The sequence below is a fragment of the Canis lupus genome, chromosome 11, assembly GCF_048164855.1.
Source record: "Canis lupus baileyi chromosome 11, mCanLup2.hap1, whole genome shotgun sequence".
Lineage (NCBI taxonomy): Eukaryota > Metazoa > Chordata > Mammalia > Carnivora > Canidae > Canis > Canis lupus.
The window spans coordinates 62,895,803-62,914,846 of NC_132848.1; the positions used below are offsets into that span (position 1 = coordinate 62,895,803).

Sequence of the window (19,044 nt, forward strand, 5' to 3'; positions counted from 1 at the left end):
CCACAAATGAATAAATCTCATCATTATTCTTCCTAGACCTACCTCATCTTCTGATATCTTAATTTATGTCAATGGTATTACCATTTTCTTAGTCACTAGACTAGAAAATCACAGGCATGTTTTTACTCTTTTCTCTCCAACTCCCCCCATACACACACACACACACACACACACACACACACAGCCCCCATCAAATTAGTCAGTCATGTAAACCTGCCCAAGGGAATATCTTTCACTTATTCTCACTTCAATCTCTACCACATTAGCCAGAGCTTTTTGTTTCATTTCTCAATCACCAGCCTCTTTTTTTTTTTATTTTTATTTATTTATTTATTTATGATAGTCACACAGAGAGAGAGAGAGAGAGGCAGAGACATAGGCAGAGGGAGAAGCAGGCTCCATGCACCGGGAGCCCGACGTGGGATTCGATCCTGGGTCTCCAGGATCGTGCCCTGGGCCAAAGGCAGGCGCTAAACCGCTGCGCCACCCAGGGATCCCAATCACCAGCCTCTTGATTCTCCTTCTGGTCTCTCTCTATTCCAGCCTGTATTAGGGTAGGTTACCTGCTATGACAAACAATCCCAAACTCTCAATAATTTAACACAACAGACGCTTCTTTCTTATGCGTATAAGGTCCAGTGGGCAACAAAGGGAGAGGGAGGAGGCTCTGATCCATGTGGTCATTCAGTGACCCAGGCTCCTTACAACTTGTGGCCTCACCATCCCCCCAGCAGTTTGAAGTTTTCTGCTAGATCTTTCGCTTCTGACTAGCAGATGAGGAAGGGAATGTGTAGGATCACGGTTAATGGGTCAGGCCTGGAAGTGGTGCATATCTCTCCCACTGACATATAACTGGCCAGGACTCAGGCCCATGGCCTCACCTTGCAGGAAAAGAAACTGGGGAAATGTAGTGTGATCATATACCCAGCAGGAAAAGCAAGTTGGCTTTGGTGACTTCATGACAGTCTCTGCCACCTAAATTTCTGTATACTCCTGTCATGTTTATCTTTCTCACATACCATTTAATAACATTTTGCCACATTGCCATTTTGTTCAAGAACTTTTTGAATTATTCCCAATTATTTACATAATAAAGACCCAAACTGCATCATCAAGAAAACAGCTGCATCTGTTCTTCCCACCTCACCTGGCTCTGGTGCCCTAATGACCCAAGCACTAAGCACTATGAACCCCAACCTCCACACCCCTCACACCTTTCCCATTGCCTCTGTGTCTTTGCCTCTGGCTTTTCCCTGTTCTGTGATACTTTCCTCTACCTCTCTGAATATCAAAACCTACAAATCCTACCCTTAACCCTTCAGCCTCCAGTGACCTCTCATTCTCTGCACCTCCATCATTAACAGCAATCTTGCACTAAGTGCTCACAACATCTCAGGAATTGTGTGCTAAGCATGCATATGCCAATCATTTTCCACCTGCATGATCTCATTTAATCTTCCCAGCTATAGGGTATCTATTATTATCATTACTTTTCCTTTTAAAGAGATGAAATTGAGCCTCAGAGAGGTAAAGCAACTTGCCAACATCACAATCTGCTCTCCCCACACACTGCCCCTGAGATACATGGCCCATTGTCTTCTCCTGAACTTCCACTTACTAATGCCTCCATATGGGTGCTGAAAGAAGAAAAAAGTCTAATAATGGTTAGAAATTTATCAGAAAGATGTCCTCTTATGCTATGATCATAGGAAGGGGACAAATAACCACCCTCCCTCTGGCTAAGCCTGAGCAGAAGCCATGGGCAGGGTGAGCCAGTCCAAGCTTCCGTCTGGCATTCCAAACAGGAATCAGCAGGTCCAAGCAGGGACTCTGGCAGGCAGCACAAAGTGTGTTCTTGCTACATTATTTGGGCCAGAGACCTGGTGGGCCACGCCACTGGGGATGCAGCCATGGGTGGGAAGGTCAGGAGAAGAGTTGCTGTGTGCTCCCAAAAGGCACATTCACGTGTGAGCCTGGGCTGCTATGTGTGTGGCAATGTGTGCCCAGCCTGGCACCATACAGACAGAGGAGGCAGCTGGCTTCCCTGGGATAGTCCGCCCAGGACCTATGCAAAAAGCCCTTCCTACTCCAACAGTCTTTCCAACCATGTGGAAGGGAACTTTTTACCCTAGTGAAGTGAACCTGAGCAAGTCACCTGTCTCCCTGGGCCTCAACTCCTATAGCTATAAAGTGGAATTAATTCACAAGTTACTTCATAAGGTGGTTATGAGGATTATATGAATTAATACATGTGAGGTGCTTAGAGCTAAACCTATCCCACCCGCCATGGCACCACTAGGACAAGATTCCTTTGGCTTCAGAAAATAGTTTTTTGGGTTTTTTTTTTTTTTTTCAGAAAATAGTTTTTAATCTTGCAGACATCACAGATCTCCTGGGAATTTGGTGGAAGTTGTGCAGCCGCCACACCCAAACTCACACCATTTCATACACACACATAGAAAAATTCACTTATAATGTGGCATGCTGTGTCAGGGCATTCAGGGACTTGGTAAAGCCTGGCCCAGTTTAGCAAACCCTGGCTTGAGGGCAATGCATCAAATGAGTAGCTATGTAACTAAATTTGGGAGCTTTCTTCAATAGCAGATACATTAAAACATTTTTATGTTGAGGGGAAGAAGTGGAGGTTAAAGATCACAAATTAGAAGCATGAGAGCCATGGAGTAGAGAATTGCTCTGTTTTACTGAGCCCCCTCCTATACTCAGAATGGACAGTAGCTTTCACCACCCATTAGAGAATCCCAAATCTCTCCCCTCTGTGCTCACAAGACTTTGCCTTCAACGCAGGACCCTGGTCAGCATCCCGAGGAGTCACCTGCAAATCACATACGACTCAGCTGCTATGTCTACGTGAGCCAAGACAACTCTCCTTACTCTCCCACCCCACAAAGAGGGGGAGATCTTCCAGGAAGTGATTATGTCTCCCCTATCCTGATCCACCCTCAATTCCAGAGCACTTCATCCTTCAAGGACATCACCATGCCCACCCACATCCTTGCAGACTTTTAAATTCTGCATTCCTGGGAGGGCCTGGAGATTGGATGCAAATCCTTGGATGAATTCTGGGATAAAAACCATTGTATCCTGTCCACTGTGCTTCTTCCTCACCTGTAGAACCCAGAAGAAAGCTGACGGGCTTTCACTGCTACTTGTGCCTCCTGCCCTAAGTAAACCGTGAAATCTGTTTGGAAACAGAATGAGCGTGTTGGACTCTGCAGCTTGCCCCAGCCCTTCCCTCCAAAAAGGGACACAACACAGTGTAGCAGCCCACACAAGTGGAAAACCTTGTGCTGGGGCCTGAAAATCAATTTCCTGAGCCCACAGAAGGAAGGTTCTCCATGCCAGGACCTCAGCCCTGTGTACAGAGGGTGAAGTGGAAAAGCTGCTGCTTCTTGGCCATGACTCAACACAGCCTGCAGGCGAGACAGACAGAGAGAGAGAGAGAGAGAGAGAGAGAGAGAAGAGAGAGAGAGAGAAACAGAGTGAAAAACAGAATGGGAATGGGAAGGAATTTTTAACTTTTGATGCAGAATGACGCTACTACTAGTGTCACTGTTTGGGTTTCTTTGCAACAAGAAATAGGTGACAAAGGGGACCAGATGAAAAGTTTGGGTACCTGAGTACTTTCGAAGCCTAGCTGTGCTGTGATGTGAAAGAGTTGGATGAAATACCCAACGTGGGAATCGAATCAGATGAATTCCTGAGAGTTTTCATGAGCATATGCTCATGTGTGCCCAGATGTGTTTGAGGACACACATCTGGTGTTGCACACGTCTTTCTGTATCTGTGTGTGCCTTTGTGTTTGCACTCACAGGTTTTATAAGGGATTGATGTCAGTGTCTACCTGCATAGGTGTGCTCAACTAACAGAATGAGGGCAGAGCATACTTTTGTACCAAGCTTTATAGTGCTACCTTTTGATAGTGCCACCTTCTCTCTCATCCCTTTAAATTCATCTGGAAAAACCCTGGATTCCTCATTCAATGGTGGAAGGGTACTGATTTTAAAAGGAAACCAGAGCATTATCTCAAACTTATAGTTATAAATCAAGTGTCAGAAAATCCAGCCCACCATTTTCTTCCACCAGGAGAGGTGAGCAGCTGCAACAGAGACCATATGGACCACTCTATCTGGCCCGGTTATTGTAGAGTTTGCACACCTCTAGCAATTGGCCCTGCCTTTTTGGGGTAGCTCCACCTCCACACTCCATGCTCCATGCTAGTCACCTCACCAAGGATGAATTGACACGATGGAGCAGAAAATTTTAACTCAATTTTAACTCAGAATTCAAGTTCAAAGGCAGATGTTCGCTGGGAAGCTACTGGCATGTTCTTTCTTCTGTGGCCCATGTTTTGGGTGGAGGAGCTCACTGCTCCCTCAACCAGTTCAAATGCTGAGGGCAAGGTGTTGACCTCCAGAGCAGGCACAGAATCCAGCCAACCATGAAGCTCTGGACCAGCTGCCTAACATCTCTGGGCCCGTTGATATAATCAATAATTGCCAAGTATGTAGTCACAGCTAATTTAACTCTTGGAGAAGGTAAGGTTAGCATCACTTCTAAGGGTGTGCTTTCTCCAGATCCACATAAATAATCTCCCATTCTCCGTTTGTCTGTCTTAGAGACACAACAGAGCCCCACATCATTGTGATTATGCCACATTACACCGTTTTGGTCTCTGATGTTGAGAGAGCTCTCCAATCATCAAATTCTTCTGAGCTCAGCAACCCCAGAAGACAAATGCAGGTATATATGGCCACGAGTCCTACTGTCTAAGTGTTATCAGAAAACAGACTCTTTGGGGATGACGAGCAGGCATGTGTTGGTACGAAGTACATCCTCTACTCATGGCAAGCCCAGCTTTGTCTTCTGAGTGGATCAATATTCAGAAATCAGGCTTTGCTGGACACGTAGCTGAGAATGTGAGGTATGTCATGGAAGCTCCCATGTTCGGCTCCCTCGAAACTAAACATGGCATGTGACCAGCTTTCCTGCTGGCCACTAGGAGACTGTAGGCCATAACCTTCTAAGCCTCGAGCTTCTCACCCTAGAGCTGCTAACCCCATCCAGGCTCAGCAGTATCTTCCCCGTCCATCCCTGTGCCAAAGTTGCAATCAGTATGAAAACTCCACCTTCTGTAACTGTGACATGATAAATAATGGATGCGGTGTCATGCTCTGTGTCATGTTTCCGAGAAGACGGAGGGAGGAGACTGGAGGGCTCCAGCTGGAGGTGTGATGTCATCCTCTGGCCACACTCACTCTGACAATGGCCATTCGTCCCCACTCCTCTGCAGAGCTGCAGCCTGGGCTCTTCTCTCTGACTCTGCACATGCCGTCTTTCTTAAGAAGACGTTTATGATGACACATAATGTGAATAAAGGCTGGAACCGTCCACTGTCCTCTGATTTGCTGTAACTGTCACTTGCAATGCTTGCTTCTCATTTATACCCTAAATGAAACTCTCCAGCATGGCACCAATATTACCAAGTACCCTTCCAGAACAGAAGGCTTTGCTTTCAGCTGCCTCTCTGCTCGGCTCTGAGAGGAGGCTGCCTGGAAGCAGGGTCCAGACCCCGTGCTGGTGCTGCATTGGAAACTTGATGGGATGGCACTGGGTGTTATACTATATGTTGGCAAATCGAACTCCAATTAAAAAAAATACAAAAAATAAAAACTAAATTAAAAAAAAAAAGAAATTTGACAATGAACGAGCATGGTGGTCATTCTCAAGGGACACTGTGTGCACATTTAATGAAAGGTGGAGCTCTGCCTCGGAGCCTGCGATGACTGAGGAGGGGCCGGCACCCTCCATCGCTGACGTCCTCAAAACAACTGACAGGCCGAGATAAATCAATGTGTGCACTTCTTTCCCCTTCTACTGCCCCCGCAGGAAGGACACCTCATTGCTTTTGAGAAGATGAGGCAAAGAGAGATGCAAGGGGAGATGGTTGTATCCTGGGCATGCAGATCCTTCAGTGTAAAATTAAGAAAATAGAGGCTGGGGATGGAACTGGGGGGAAGAGGGTGCAGAAAAGAGATGAGGCAAGCGCTCTGTTGGAGAAAGGACTTCGTGCACCGTGGAACTGTACTTAACGGTAACATACCTTAAAAGACGCACACTCTCCAATCAACTGCAGTAGCTCCTCCACAAGCCAATTTCCCACAAGGCACAGCACATGGCCAGGCTCAGTTTGCTAAGCCACAATGTGACTTCTGCGTCTACGTGGCACCTTGGCACCGGGAAGGGGGGCATTCCTGGCCATGGAATGGTGGGGCCTATGTGCCATAACAAGAGGGCACAGGTGAGGCTCTCTGGGAAGAGCAGGTTTGTTCATCTGGGACGGGCAAAGAGCAAAGGCAGCTCCATCCAGGCGGGAAGCTGGTCAATGGCACAGTGTCACATGCAGGCAAAGCTATGTCTGGTCAGGCCTGGTTCTGAGGTGAGTCCTGGATCCTCACCCTTATTCTGTCACTTGGTGAGTCTGAGAAGTCGCTCAATGCTCTTGCACTTCCATTTCTCTGTCCAATCATGGACATAAGTTCTGCCCTCCAAATTCACTCTCTGTGAGTAATGATGAGGGCATTCTTCAGACTTCCCTGTGAAGACGGTGCCATTCTTCCATTCTTACGTGGAGTGTCTCTTCCTGAGCCACAACAGAACGTCCCCAGTGTTTCCTCTCAAGCTAAAGAACAGGCCACGAGCACTCACAAGTGTGGCCCCAAACAAAGCACTACCCAAAGTCATTAGTGACAATTGAGTTTTCACACATCTGGAGGATAATCAGCTTTGGGTTCTAATCCAAAACATGCATGTGTCCCTATGTTCATGGGGAACAAGGGAGGAGGATATAGTGGAATGGAGTGGTACCAAAAAGTAAGATGACGAATGGAAATAGAGAAAAAAATGCCAGCTGGAGATAAAGCAACTAAAACTACAAATGGGATTTAAACTGAAGACATGAGAGCAGAGGAACTCACTTGGAGACGCACTGCTATTTCTCCTAGAGAAGCCACCAGTGACTGTAGTGTGGTCATTTTTAAGAATCTGGAGACAAATTTTGCCATGAAAGGTGATGGCTGTTAAAACACAATCATATTTATGGCCTTCTGGTCATCTGCCAGCTGTTCTCCTGATTACATGTCAAGGCCTGGTCTCGAGAAGCCCAATCTTCTATATGCCCATGTTAACCTTTCACTATTAGGTCATCTCATTTGGAATTGTACTATTGGGACTCGCTTCCTCTCTCTCATAATGCCTTCCATGGAATGGCCACTGGGGATGCTGTCAGGAATGAAAGCTGATGCTAGCCAGGCTCACTGCCTGCTGATGACCTCCACATGATAGCTGCAACACATGTCCTTAACATGTTGGCGTGAGGCCCCACAACAGTTCCAATGCATGTTTCTGTTTAATGAGGAGAGACAAGTGATTCTGGAGATGAAAGGAATTGAAGAGATGAAAAATACACCCTTAGCACTTTCAGAGTACGATTCCATCCCACAGTGGGAGATATCAACAGAAAGTGCTTGGGGCAATACGATGGACAGGGCTTGCTGTAGGAGGCTTGAGGACAGAAGGCAGAGAGTGGCAGTGGATGCCTCAAGCAAAGACCAGATTCGAGGGTCTGATTATCAAATGGTCTATGACTCAGATATGGGCTGTGAGGAAATGTATTCAGAGGAAGTAAAATCTGTAACACCTGGGGTTCCAGGCAGGAAAGCATCTAGGCTCGTGGCAGTTCAGGTCCACAAGCCAGAACAGAGAAGGTGAAAGTGGAGGGGAGAGTACCTAGGGCCTGCATGCCTGGAGGCATCTCCTCCATGAAGCCCTGAGTCACTGATAATCCCGGAGGGCTCAGCTGGCTACTTGTAAGGTGTCTTTGAACTGAAACACTCATGCTAAGATTATGTACTCATTAGTTGATGAAACATTATGACCAGAGGCTTGCAGGAACCTAACCCTGTATTTCCCCTAGGAGCAGTGGTTCACTATTCACTAATTCAGCATTTCTAGGGACTTTAAAGAACTGTTGCAAATAACAATAGTCATGTGATGTTGATGGTGGGGAAATAGGGACCAGCATGGGAGACTTCAGGTTTGAGCAGGGAAGGAAGAGAAGATGGAGTAGGTAAGTGAGGGAACCTGGCCATAGAGGGCTGGGAAGCAGGAGGAATGGGCCTAAACAGGCCAGCTTGTTCAGAAAGGCCCCTAACCCTGCATGCCAGAAAACAACAGCTTCTCCAAGAACCCTGCACAGGTTGCTGCTACCTAAGCACGGTGCTACGGTCATTCATTAATAAGCACATTGGAAACCTAGGCAGACAGACCCACAGTTAAGGGGCCGCAGAGACCCAGAGAGGGCGTCTCAAGGGGCTGCCTCTTTGCAGTCCAGTTTATGACTCTTCAGGGAAGGCTAAGCTCCAGCCTTGTTATTTTCCTTCTGGGATTAAAAAGAGAACCGTAGTTTCCTGCCCTATTAAGCCAGTGCCTTTCATGATCATTAAAATACCTTTAAATACTTCATTTCTCCCCCTTAAAGTGTTCCAGGCATAAGGGAAGCTCTCCTTCCACATAACCTTGCTCCAAAATAACAAACACATGATGCCATTTGAATTTGGCTTCTCTCTTCTTCCCTTTTGGGTGTTCAGAAATAGCCACTTACAAACACATGAAGGCATTTGCCTCGGTGGTAAATATGTCTTACGTGTCGATTTCAGCAGGCGACTCTCTGCAGATGTGCACATGTGTGCTCATTTCCTGCCCTCCAAAACTATTTTTTTTTTTTGGTTGCGGACATATGGTGAGCAATAGTTGGAATAGTTATTCAGGGCGCAGACACTCCTCTGGGATCCGTGGGACAAATCTTGCTCCTTCTGTCAAGTCAGAATCACCAAGAATGTATTGAGCACTGAAATGTGCAAGGAGTTTTAATCATGTGTGCATCCTTACCACCATACTCATAATAAAATCATTAACAGTCCTCTACGGCATGTTAATGGTCAAATGGATAATAACTAATGAAGCAGCTCAGAGTTTTTAAGAGCTTAACTATGATCCAGGTACTATTCTATGTAACTTGCAGGTATTCAGTAATTTAATTCTTGTAACAACCCTAGGAAGTAATTATTAATATTATTGCCATTTTATAGATAATGAAACTAGGGCAGGGAGAGTTTGTCTAGGCAGGTAACTCATCTCAATCCAGAATTCAAAGGATGGATGGGATTGTGATTCAGATAATTTATTGACATCATAATTAGAATTTGAATTTCATTCTCTGTGTATTCACCTTGTTGCACAAATCCTACCTCTGCAAAGAAGGAAGCCAAGCTCTTGGTGTCCCCTTTGGCTCTGGAGGGCTTGTGGAGCAGGCTGGAAGCCAAAGATTCAGAAGGGTCCTCTCCTGATTTCCACAACAGCCTAACTCTCTAAAGAGGTTATGCCAAAGTTCTGGGGGCACAGAGAGAAGTGAGTGGTTTCAAGGGAGCTGGAGAGAGGGGAGATGGCTCCATGACAGGAACAAGGAGGATACTCACAGGTGCTGGGAAGGCAGAGACCCAGGCCCCGCTCCCTGGTAAGGCAAGACCCAGAGGCCAACAGCAGTGTGGCCCCCCTGGAAGGTCTGACCTGGACAACTGGGCAGGCCCTGCAAAGCCTGAGAATGACAGAGTCTGCCACCTTCGTGGGGGACATGGGCTTGGAGAGAAAGAGACTTAAAATAAGCACAACAGGGGCACCTGGGTGGCTCAGTGGTTGAGCATCTGTCTTCGGCTCAGGGCATGATCCCGGGATCCTGGGGTTGAGTCCTGCATCGGGCTCCCTGCAGGGAGCCTGCTTCTCCCTCTGCCTATGTCTCTGCCTCTCTGTCTCTCTCATGAATAAACAAATAAAATCTTAAAAATTAAATAAAATAAATAAAATAAGCATAAGACTGAAAAATCCGAGGCCCTTCTTCCACGGTCCAGCTTCAGGGAGGCTTGTAACCCCCAGGAAGGAGGAGAAGGCCCTAACGATCTCTATGATTTGAATTACTATCATTCTGGGAAGACAGGGGCTTTATAGTCAGATTTTATTTGACATAAAGGAAATTATGAAACAGGCCACTTTTGCAGACCCGACTTGGTAGTGTGGGAGTCTTTTACCCCTTACGGAATGTTTAGAGATCTCACAGGGGAAGGAAGGAGGAACTTGGGCACTTACAGGAAGAGTCAAGGTTAGAGAAGCCAAAGGAAGGACAGGAGCATCCAGGCAGATGGCAGAGAGGGTCCACCTTTGAGGACAGAATGGAGGCATGAGGTCTGAGCAGAGACCAAGAGCAGTCCAGGCTCGAATGGGGGGATCAAGCCTGTGAAGAGAGAAGGTGTGAGGGGGCTGTGTCTCCAGGATCAGGGGTGTGGGCTTGCCTTTAGGCCCCTTCCACGTTAAGGCCTGCTTTGCCAGCACACTGTGTCAGGATGTTGTCAAGACTCACTGTGAGCCAAGAACACTGGGTATCCTTCTGTCCCCTACCAAGAAGTCGTGTGCCTTTCTGCCTGTTGGCTCTGTCCATGCTTTCATCCTTGCAATACCTCTTCTGTTTGTACCAACCCCAAACCTGCTCAGCAGCCCCACCCTTACCCCCAGAGATAACCAACAAGATCCCCACCGTCATTCAAGGTTTACTCTAACTACCACTTCCTGTGCAAAGCTTGCCCTGATCCCCTTGGGGGAAACAACTTCCTTCCTCTGTGGTGACACAGCTCTCTACTGAACTGTGATTTAGTAACTTTTCATGTTGCCTTGTGCACATGATAATGGCAGGAACCATGTTCTTTTTCACCCCGGAAACCTCATGGTGTCTGGCACATCTGAGACGATGGATACTCCTCAGACAGGCATAGCAGAGCTGGGGTAGGGCCGAGCTGACCCGCACACAGAGAGCATCACCCTCAATCCTCAGCCCTGCCCACCTCCGTGTCTGGTGCACCCAACCCCCAGTATCGTGGTCACTCCTCTGGGTTACTGTTGGAGGGGCTGCTCAGAGGCAAGTACATCGCCTGGGTGGGGTTCAACACATCACCCACCGTCTCCAGGGTCACAATAGGGAGCATGACTCAAGGGAACGAGACAGGGGAGAGAGAGCCCTGACATAGGAGTAAAAACCAACCAAACTGTCGGATATAGAATCAGAGTGAGGAGCACAGCTGTAGGCAAGCACCTGTCTGGAAGGGCTCAGAGCATCTGAGGTAGTATCAGAGCTCAGAGTTTCAGAACCGAGGAGAAAACTATTGCTACAAAAGGAGAGGCAGATGTGGAAAATTTCCTCCTCCTTGGGGCAGGGGTTGTGAGGAGCAGATCTAAGGTAATACAAGAGAACAGGTCTTCTCCTGAGTCCAAACCAGAAGTCATCCTTACTCACTGCAACAGGGGCACCCCACAAACAGCATGGGGCTTCCACTCGGGGGAACTGGGCTTTCATTTTGACTGGGCCACTGATTAGCGGTGTGACCCTGGACAAGCCACTCCACCTCCCTGGGCCGCATTTCCTCATTTATAAAATGAGTGGGTTGAGCTAGAGAGAGATGGTTAGCTTACTACATAGGCCTTTTTAGCCCTACCATTCAAAGACATCATTCATTTCCCGTCATAGCCATAGTGTGACAGCCTTTGAGGTTTCCCTTCCTCCATCGAGACCAACGGCCAGACAGAGACAGCAAGCGCACGCCTGAGAATCCAGAAGCATTCTGGGAAATGGTGTAAGCAAAGCATCGGAGGCATTTATCAAGAAAATCTGAATATCAACCGTCAAGCCCCAGGCCGAGGGGAGCTGGGAATATTTCAGGGCACATTAACCACTGTTGTGGTAAGTAATTATGCACACTGACTTTGAGTCTGTTTCAACGGTCACAACTCAGAGTGTAATTCCTGCACTGTTTCCAGGGAGGGAGGGAGGGAGGGACCCTGAGCAAGTGCTAACGAGTCTTCCTAGAGTCTGAACGGTGGACTGGTAATAGCTGGCATTTCAAAAATGTAGCCTTTTGTTTCCTGAAAAACTGCTTAAAAGCATTCAACTCCCCCATCTCTGATCCTTCTCTGAGAAAGGAAACAATAAATATGATTTCAATCCATTGTGTTAATATCAGGATGCACACACAGAAGTCTCTGGATCCAGCATTGAGCAAAAATCCATCTGTGATGCCAATCCTGACAACAGACAGAAAGAGGACATTAACACTTTCGGGTCTCTCGAGAAGTAAGAGTTCAGTGGTCACTTGTCCTAAATACGTGAGTGGAAAAAAGATCTTACATATAGGAGCAGTATATTATTTGAAAACAAAAACTGATAAAAAGTGTAATAGAATAACGACATATTTGAACGTGTGTTTTGCCCGAAAATAATTTATCTCTGCAGAGACACCCCTCACCGTGAGACTGCTAGCCTAACTGATCTAAATTCCCATTTGCTCAAAACTTTATCCGTGGCCCAATTAAAATCTCTGCTGGCAAACACTATGAGAGATGTCAGAGCAATTTTCATAAAAGAGTAAAAGAAAATCACACTGAATTTTCAACAATCTATTAGTTGGCACGAAGGCAAAGAGGGATCTAGGTGGACTCTACTGAGGAGTGCGTATTCAAAGGATTATCTTTCTCATCATCAAAATTTGGCCTTCTTTGATTAGAGAGTTCATCCAAGCAAGCAAGCAATCAATCATGATCATTTACCTGAAACCTAATAGAGAAAACAGTTAATGTTACAATTTTTTGGAGTTAGAGATTAGGCATACAATATAAGGCCCAGCCACTCAAAGTGTGGCCTCATACCGGAGCATCTCAGCATCACCTGGGAGCCTGTTAGAAATGAAGAGTCTCAGGTTCCACCTGGCCTACTAAATTAGAATCTGCATCATAACAAAGTCCCAGGTTGGAGTGATTCATATCTTTTTTTTTTTTTAATTTATTCATGATAGTCACACACAGAGAGACAGAGAGGCAGAGACACAGGCAGAGGGAGAAGCAGGCTCCATGCACCAGGAGCCCGATGTGGGATTCGATCCCGGGTCTCCAGGATCACGCCCCGGGCCAAAGGCAGGTGCCAAACCGCTGCGCCACCCAGGGATCCCGATTCATATCTTTATTAAGGTTTGAGACGCTTAAGTAGTATATATGGATTTAAGAAACTAAAAGCAGGTGTGTGTGTGTGTGTGTGTGTGTGTGTGTGTGTGTGTTAGGGGGAAGGTGTGGATATGTGTGTGGGGGGGGTGTTGGAAAAACAGTGTCAGGTGCAGAGTGTAAATGTAGAATTGGGATTTTTGAAACCATCCAGTTTATTCCAGAGCCCAATGCTCCTAGCCACTCTGCTGTTCTGCCTGAGAGATCATCTCTATGGTGAATCACATACCCAGTCTCTACTAGAATATCTCCAGTGAGAGGCACCTCATTCATTCTCACCAGCAACCCATTCTGTTTTCAGTAGTTAGCCCATTTTCAAAGATTGGGACCGATTTACATGTTGTGACAAGATGACACCTTGAAGTTCTAGATCTTTCTGTAAGATGTACAAACGTCCCTGTCTTTCCTCCAGTCTTTCAAGTACCTGGAGATGGCTCTTGTGACTGGTCTTAAACTGGACTGCCCTTTGCAAGGATATGACCGGCAGCTCCAGGCCATGGTCACCAAAGAGAAATCCTCTGTCGGACTAGCTGTGTGACCTTGGCCACATTACAAAAGCTACTAAATCTTCGTGTGTCGGTTTTCTTGTCTCTTTTTTTTTTTATTGGCATTCAATTTGCCGGTTTTCTTGTCTCTAAAATAGGGTAAAAGGATAGCACCTGTCTCATGAGTTTCGTGAAGATCAGATAAAATAATCCACACGATGCCCCTAGTCAATGCTTGACAACACACAGCAAGTGTTCAACAGATGCCACCTATTATTATTCCCAACTTAAATACTCTTTGTTCAAAAAAAAAAAAAAAGCATGAGAGAAAAGATGTAGTTTAATTGCCTCTTTAAGAGGATAGAACTCAAGTCAGCCAAAAGAGCATCCTGAGCGACTAGGCTCTAAAAGCACAAAGTATCAGAGTCGAAAATGATGAAATAGGGCAGCCCGGGTGGCTCAGCGATATAGCACCGCCTTCAGCCCAGGGCCTGATCCTGGAGACCCAGGATCGAGTCCCACGTCGGGCTCCCTGCATGGAGCCTGCTTCTCCCTCTGCCTGTGTGTCTGCCTCTCTCTCATGAATAAATAAAATTTTAAAAAAGAAAATGCTGAAATAGAACACAGTAAATGGTTCGGTCCGACTAGAATGGAAGGTGTGCAGACTAATCAGAGAAAAAGCTAGAACGGTAAGTGAAAGACAGTTGATATTTTCCAAAAGCAAGACTCAGAAGGGACGGTTGGGAGCTGGGCGACCTGAGACCCGCCCCGGCACCACTGTAACTGAAGTAGAGCCTAAGCAGTGGCTCGGAGGATCGGACAGGGCTCTGACGTCAGGAGGCAGCGACGTGCACTCTGTATTAGCTTGAACCATACGCCGTTATCGACATTACACTGCTCTTAACCTAGAAGAACAACAGTTTTGTTTGCTTTAACCTCACACAGGTCTCTTCCTCACCTTTAATGTGTAAGGTGTGGAGCAGGAGCAGGGGAGTGCAGGGAGGCAGATCTGTCCTCTGCACCCCATGTCCCCCCAACCCAGGCTTCCTCAGAAGTGGAGCGAGCCCATGTCAAAGAGAGCTGGAGGCACAGGCATCACACGTCAGGTAAACAGAAGGTGTTGTTACTTTCTGGGTGTCCCAGACCCCTGGCACCACAGTGGTCAGAAGCAGCTTTAGCGCCCAGATCCACTTTCCAGAAGCATCCATAGTTCACTGCTGACATCGGCAACCTAAGAACTTTCTTACCCCCTGCTGGACTCCAAGACTCTCGCCCAGCCTTGCCACGTTAGCTTTGCATACAGCATTTGCAATCATTTAGATGAAAACTAAATCCAAAACAAATCAGCTCCTTCTGATGGCCTGAATGGACAGTTTAGGAAAAGGCAAAAGGGAAGCGATTTATTAGAAAGGGGGGAAAAAATACTAACAAGATATTTCAGAATAACAGCAGCTGCACCGCACTTCCAGTCTGTGAGGGCCTCGTTTGGGCCCACTTCGGTAACGACGGGAAACCGCTGCTCTCCCTTCCCCAGGCATATGTTTCAAGCGCCCTGCAAATGATTTCATGTTGGATCGAGCTTCATTACTCACAGTTCATATTTGGTCTAAATTACAGTAAATGTTATTTCAAGGTTTACAAGTTAATTATTATAGTATAGTATTTACTCCATTATATAGTAATTACTGCAGTATCTAACGCCTAAAGGGTTTTCCCCCCGTATATGAAGGACGCAGAATATTTTAGAGTTTTTTCAAGCAGAACGGGGCTCACTGGGGTGTGTGTGCGAGTGTGCATGTTGGGCGGGGGCTGGGAAGACGGTACCCAGAGATTTGCCTGCAAATGCCTACATTCTTGCAGATGCAGGGCCACCAGCAGCTGAGCTCCGAGCTCGCTGTAGCCGCCCCAGGAAGCAGCACGTCCTGCTCGCAGGGGCTAGAGAGACGGCGCAGACTCCCACCGACGGGCACGATGCCCACCTCACCTCCAGCAGGCCCCAACTGTACCGCGCCGGACAGTTGTGACCTACCCTTGTGACCTACCGAGGAACAAAGATTAGGTTTGCTCATCTGTGAGAGGCAGCTGCCCGAGAGACCTCGTTTGCAATCTGGCTCCCCTCTTTTGGCTCCTGGTGAGAGTTTAAATGGTCTCCTATATACGCTCTCTCCCCCAGCACCCCACACCCTTGCCTCAGAAGGGTCAGCCATGTGACACCAGATAGCCCCCTGCTCTGGGCTACATTTACACCTCTTTGCTCCATTCCAGCCTCACCCTTTGTTCTGGCTGCCAAACCCAAAATGGATTCCATAAGTATCCTGCTTCCCAAATGTTGGTCCAAATGGCAGCCTGCAGGTCTGGGAACCCTAGGGGCCTGACAGGCAGTTGAGCTGAATGACAGGCCTGGGATCAAACCACATTTTTGTCCTCTGACTGCAGCCAAGCATCTTGGGCTAGTCAGGGACAGCCTCCTCTTGCGATGTCCTCTCCTCCACGGAAGCCTGACCGCTGTGACCTTGATAAATGCTGAGCAGATGGAAAAGGAGACTTTGGCAATCACAGAAGCATCGTGTCCCCTGATTCTGGCACCCCCGCGGGAGGAAAGAAGCCGATCAGAGACTTGGTGTGTCGATGTGCACCGAGTGAGCACCTACTGTGTGTCTGGGACTGAGGCTGGCACAGCCGGAGAGAAAGGGTGGGCATTTCTAGCACATGCTTTCTTCCACTGCAGAGGATTCCACACCTCAGCCCCTCTTCACGTCGGGGGAGGCAGAGACAGGGGAAGTGAAGGGGGGGAAACTGCTAGTATGTTTTCTCCTAAAGTGCTCTTGACACATTTTCCTGTTGGCAGGTGGTGGCAAAAACCTACAACTGGAAGGTTTAAGTAAAAATGGAGCACACAGATGGGTGTCCGGTTTTTAGGTGGCTGCTCCCGTGCTGAAACACGCGGCTTACCCTTCTCCAACCGGCTTAAAATGGGCTCTAGCAACTGTTCAAGGGCCAAACACTTGGCACTCGCCAGGGTACTTGCCCCTGATCTTTCTCATCGCCCTGGCCCTCTCCTTAATTGCTATGGCAGCAGCTGGCTCCTCCCCAGCCAGCACACCCCCTCCCTTGGCTTCCCACCCTCCCCATCTTTGCAAAATGGACATCTTGGCACCTCTATGTGTCCTGCTTTAAACCCACTAGTGATTTCCATTACTCATGGCACAGGTCCCACTTCCCTGAATGGCTAAGCACACCTCATATGGCTGGGCTCTTCCTCCCCCTCCCGCCTTCCCTCATCATTTTCTGTTCTCAAGTTTTTAAGGTCTAGCCACTCAGGCCTCTGTTTAGTCCCTGGACCCTGCTTGTGCCCTTTCCCACCTCTGGAAACTTACTTATGCTGCTCCTACCACCTTCCCCACCCCACTCCTCTCTGACCTCCTTCCAGCGGCCCTCTCTGACCTGCCTGTCCTTCAGACCCAGCTCAGGGATCTTCCCGGACATCTAGAACTCGGGCGGTTCCCTGTTCCGACCCCTCCAATGGCTCACATAAATTCTCACTCTTAACACTCATCATACCCTGTTGTATGCAGGTGTTAAATACCTTGCTGCTCGGACCAGAAGCTCTGTGAGGGCAGAGATCACATCTGTCCTGCTCATTGCCAGCAACTAATAAAGTGATGGCCAATGGTTTTGCTGTGTCAATGACAATGACATGTTTACTGAAAGAAAGCATTCTTGAGTGAATCCCAAAAATGCTTAGTGAGAAAGGTAGGCGGTTTAGTGTATCGACTGAGTGGAGAAACCTGGTAATAATAATAATAATGAGAGTTAATACATATTGAGCCCTCACTGTCTGCCAAACACCATACGTATTTTTTACATTTCACAACAATATGATATGAGATAGGCACTCTTATTCAAACTCTTTAACAGAAGGAGAAAACAGGTGCAAGGAGGGTAAGCAAAATGCCTACAGGTGCCCAACTCATACGGGGTGGAGCCATGATACAATCCCAAGCAGTTGATCTAGCTCGAGTGCACACGTGGAGCCACTCTGCTAGGCTGCCTCTTGCTGAGCTGGACATGGCTGAGAGTAGAGGGCATCAGGCACACGGTAGTCCTTTCCCCCCTTCTCCTACTGCCTCTCCACGAACAAACCCTTGCTGTAATGAACATATATTTAATGGGAAAAGAGAATAAAGCATATCAGCTCCTTAGTCACTCCATACACACTCTTTCACTACCTGTCACATCTTTATAATATAGTCAAAGCATTTTCAGCAGCAGAGATAATTTAAAAAAAAAGAAAGAAAGAAACAAGTTTGGGCAGAACAAATGGTTATCACAGAGGAGGACTTGTATTGGTCCCCACCAGTCCTGTAAGTGCCAAACTCAAGCCTGGGACCTCTGGGAAGAAAGAGTCTCCTCCTTTTCTCCTTGAAAGGGTGTCCTCACCATTCCCTGCTCCTTCTACACCCCTCCCCACAAGTGCATGCTCACAGGAGATACATACACATAGGCTTAGACTAGAGAAGAGCTAATAAAACTCAATAGGAATTTCATCAGAAGGTAAAACCCCCAGCAGAGTTTTAGCATCCAGGTAAGCCCAGCCACCAGATTTCAGAGAGCAGACGGGGGCTTGAGTTAAGAAGAATCCGTGAGACCATCCCTGGCCCTGGGGTCCTCCCTTCCTTGCTTGCCTCTAATGCCACCACCTTGGATTCCCAGCACAGGCCTCATCCATCCCGTCCCCATCTATTTGCCTCATTCTTTTTTTCCATGGATGTGACCATTCTAGCAAACTCTGGAAGATTTCTGCCCTGTAAGACTTAATCCCATGAAGAGTTTTCATTCATAAATGTTAAATACAAATAAATAATTTTTTTCCCAAGCACTTTACTTAGCTGCCAGTTAATCAAGTTTCTTTCCATACTTCACCTTCTTTCATCTGTGTGGCAACAAATAATCATTTCTACTGTCGACTGTAACTATTTATGTGGACATCATGGAGTTAGCCAAGCCACTGGTTATCTTAGGAGGATGCAGTGTGTCCCTCTTCCTGTGGTGCCAGTTGCTGTTTTTATTGACTCCAGGCTGAGCTACCTCCAGTCTACAGTAATCTGAAGTGGTCCTGACCTTGATAAACCAATGGGAAGAGATTATACTTCAGAGTCACAGTTCCCGTAGGTGTAATCCTGGCCTCAGCGTTCCCAAACGCCGTACTTTACACAGCTGGGATAAGATGGAAAGAATATAGAATGTGCTCTCCATAACATTTGATACAGAACAAGCAGCATTCAAGGAACAGTCACTATGATTATTTACGATGATTTTTACTTATGGCACTATAAAGCCAGCTCAAATGACATACGCTATTCTTCTATCCAAGGCCTGCTACTATCAA

At 47.1% G+C, this 19,044-nt stretch overlaps 1 long non-coding RNA gene across 3 annotated transcripts; it reads left to right on the forward strand.

Moving 5' to 3' along the window:
- Window positions 1-9,342: 9,342 nt before the first annotated feature.
- Window positions 9,343-17,631, forward strand: LOC140642312 (uncharacterized). Of its 3 annotated transcripts, none has more exons than XR_012038791.1 (6): window positions 9,343-9,592; window positions 11,648-11,860; window positions 12,141-12,250; window positions 14,601-14,761; window positions 15,516-15,786; window positions 16,092-17,631. It is a non-coding gene; the product is annotated as an uncharacterized lncRNA (long non-coding RNA). The 3 variants fall into 3 exon arrangements; XR_012038790.1 differs by lacking the exon at window positions 9,343-9,592 and adding an exon at window positions 11,110-11,359; XR_012038792.1 differs by lacking the exons at window positions 9,343-9,592; window positions 12,141-12,250 and adding an exon at window positions 11,110-11,359.
- Window positions 17,632-19,044: the final 1,413 nt, after the last annotated feature.